Source organism: Sinocyclocheilus anshuiensis, unplaced genomic scaffold, assembly GCF_001515605.1.
Source record: "Sinocyclocheilus anshuiensis isolate Anshui unplaced genomic scaffold, SAMN03320099.WGS_v1.1 scaffold499, whole genome shotgun sequence".
Lineage (NCBI taxonomy): Eukaryota > Metazoa > Chordata > Actinopteri > Cypriniformes > Cyprinidae > Sinocyclocheilus > Sinocyclocheilus anshuiensis.
The window spans coordinates 171,787-175,587 of NW_015551033.1; the positions used below are offsets into that span (position 1 = coordinate 171,787).

The following is a 3,801-nucleotide window of genomic DNA, read 5'->3' on the forward strand; positions in this document are numbered from 1 at the left end:
ATGATATTAGTATATTATGAATGTAATACAATAATAATGTAATTAATTTGGTAAACATCATTTTATAAACATATATAATAATTTTTATTAATACAATAATAATATAATAAATGAATTTAGTACAATTAATAGTACAAATAATAAAAATATAATGTGTTAGAAATTATAATTCATACAATTAGAAATTATATGAAATAAAATTCATATTGAAGTAAAATTCTAAATATAATATTAAAAATAAATTATATTAGTATATTATAAATGTAATACAATAATAATGTAATTAATTTGGTACAATTCGTTACATAAAAATATAACGTAATATAATATTGTTAATTATTAATAATGTAAAATGAATATTCATGTAATATTGTAATGTGTTACAATTAATATTAATCAAAATAAAACTATATATGATATTAATAATAATTAATATTAATATATTATAAATAAATGTAATAATAAAATACAAGTATAGTACAGAAAACAGTTTACAAATATAATAAAATATTATAAATTAATATATTATAAAAATATACTATAATAAACAATATTATAATTCATGTAATGTAATATAATACATAACACCATATGAAAATTCAGCAATAAGAAATATTCCTACCATAATTTTCAAGTCTGTTGTCAGTGCTCATGACAGAAGATGCTGCGTGAATATGAAATATAGTATATTGAGATCTATTTGATGTCAGATCGATATGTGATTAGTTTGACTAATTGATCATCTTGTTATTCTATCATTAATTCAGTGACATTTCTGAGTTGACTGACAGCTTTAAAAATACAGAATTCTCCGTTATCTGTGTTCATTTTCATGCACATGACTAATTAACTACACTGCATTATTGATGCGCGACTAGGATCCGTCTTGCTTCGGCATCTTAATTGGCTGCTGTTGCGTACGAGTGTGAGTAAGTCATCAATGTCTCCCTCCACCTTCCTCATCCTGGTTTTCTGCTCTCAAAGCCAAGCCGCGGATGGCCTACTTTCGGTGAATGCCCAATGACTCGGGCCGTGTTTCTGGGGACCTCCTGCACATCAGTCGGATCTCTAATGAAACCTGTTCATCTCGCCGGCTAAAAATAACCGCGTACGAACGACCCCGCCGTCGCCGGGCCTCGGCTCACGTGTGCGGCCGGTCAGGTAATTATCAAAGACTGAGAGGATATGAATAATTAAAGATGCTATCAGACACGCTGGCTTACAGCGAACGGCGAGCTGGACGCTCCTAAACGTTCCCGCGGGACACCGTTCTGGATGCTCTCGGATCTGGTTCAACAACGGAAGGGAAGAGGAATGTCGGGAGGAGAAATCAAAGTGTTTTGAAATATAAGCCATGTGTAACCCAGAAACGCCGGCCGTGTCCTACTTCCACACTCATTCGTCTCCTCTTTCTGTTTAACCTTGCTGTTTGGGACGCTACACCTGGTGCTGGGCTTTTCCATCATTAGCTGGAGGACGATATCTGCTTTTAGCTTTACAAATCCCACACATTTGCACATTCTAGCTGTTTAATGCAATAAACATTCTGTTTTGGGGCGATATTTAATAGTTAGAGCTGGGCATTACGACCAAAATCATATATTAAAGTAATATATATATATATATATATATATATTTTATATTTTAAGAATTTTATATTTAGTAAAATTTATTTAAAACTTGTATTGAAATAAATGTTGTAAATAAAGAGAGAGTTGGATGAGACATATTTGAAGCTGTTGTACTAAACTCTGCTTCACAGAACAATGTTTTGTAAGCAAGTAAGTACATTCTATTTATATAGCACATTTAATAAACATAGCAAAGCTATCCAAAGTGCTGAACAAAGTAAATGAAAGTTAAATAAAGACAGACTAAAACCAAACAAAACAGACAATAAAACAAAATCTAAAATGCTAAGGTGTAGAGATACGTTTTCAACTTTGATAAAATTGGGGTGACATGGTCATATTTCTTTTTATCCAGAGTCCAGTATAACACCAAGGTTCCTAACCTGGGAGGAAATTGAGGGAAAATGATTGCCCAGCTCCTTAACGAGACAACTCCTCAATTTTGGGGGACCGAAAACAATTATTTTTGTCCTCATTAAGTTGGAGAAAGTTATCTGATAACCATTTCTTAATATCCGAGATACATTCCAACAATAATATCCCCCAGTGGACGCATATATGAGTTAAAAAGAAGCGGGCCTAGAATAGAGCCCTGGGGTACTCCACTAATATTAGGGGCAGAAGATGCAGAAAACTTACCTAACTCTACAGAAAAATACCTGACTTTAAGATATGAGCTGAACCATCGTAAGGCAGTACCGTTGATACCGATTAAATGCTCTAAATGCCAAATAAGAACATTATGATCGACGATATCAAAGGCAGCTATAAGATCAAGTAGTATCAATTCAGCATTTTTACCGGCATCAACTGCAAACAAAATGTCATTAAACACTTTTAGCAAGGCAGACTCTGTACTATGATAAGCAGTGAAACCAGATTGAAAAGGTTTTAATAAGTTAGCTGCATTTAAAAACTGTATCAATTGTAAACTGCACAACTTTTTCGAAAAGCTTTGACAAAAACGATAGCTTAGAGACAGGTCGATAATTATTAAAGCAACTTTCATCCAAACCTTGTTTCTGAACAACCGCATGCTTAAAACAGTTCGGAACCACTCCAGTGTCAAAGATGAATTAATCAACACTTGGACACTGGGGCCAATTACAGGAAATGTCACTTTTATAATCTCGGAGGGAACAACAACACGTTTTCAGTCATAACTTTCACTAAACTGAGAGGCAGTAAGTGAGTTTATCAGATAAAAATAAAAGCCTCATTTCACCTGATACTGACACGATTAAGCCGGAAAACATGTGGCGACCCAAACAATGTCCCGTAACCATCAGGAACCTCATGATGTTATTGTGGACCAGAACATGCAAAATGTCATCATGTGCTACTGAAAAATCCCGAAACACCCCAGAGACTGAAACCAAACTTTCCCGTCGTCGTCGTCTCACGATCTCCAGCATCAGGAGAATCAGAAACACGTCTGCTTTCTTCATTATACAGACGGAGGAGCGCCAGTCTCTCTCAAGAAGCGTACGTAGCTCTTTAGAGGCGTCATGAGCATTGCCGTCAAGTTAAAAATAGTGCTGTGCTGATGAGATCAGGCCCGTTTCAATACTTCATGCGGGAGGTTGTAGGGCGCGAGCTCGAGGGAAAAGCACAGCTCCTCTTTCACACGCATTTACTGCATAATAAAGCTTTCGGAGAGACTGTTGAACTGGGAAGGTGAGGAGCGTGCTGATTATTACAGACTGAGAGTTACAGTAGATCTGCTCTCTACACACAAAACTGCTTTTGCTTCACAGACCAGATTTTACTTCTTTTGGACAACATGTGGTGACCTACAGACCTAAAGTTTGTACAACATTAAATTTTGATGTTTCACGCTCTCGGGAGCCAATAATCAACTTGTTTTATGAAGGATTTAATGTCATTTAGTTATGAAAATTTGTAATTAATTCATTTATTGTAATAATAATAATAATAATAATAATAAAAGAGTATGAGTATCAAAAAAAGCACACTATAAATGTAATGAATTATTAATTTAGATAAATTCAAATTAGAACAAATTTAAAACTATAATAAATATCTATTAATGCATTTTAAGAAATGTATTTCGATTTTTTATACATAAATTAATTTACATTTATTTATTTAAGCTCACATTAGAACAGTTTAAAATGACAATATTTATTGCATTATTTTATATTTATCA

The 3,801-nt window shown here is 33.7% G+C and overlaps 1 protein-coding gene across 1 annotated transcript in view; it reads left to right on the forward strand.

The window, feature by feature from the left end:
* The window catches only part of LOC107661281 (protein kinase C-binding protein NELL2-like), a 99,294-nt gene that overhangs the window by 23,379 nt on the left and 72,114 nt on the right, over positions 1 to 3,801 (forward strand). The window lies entirely within an intron of this gene.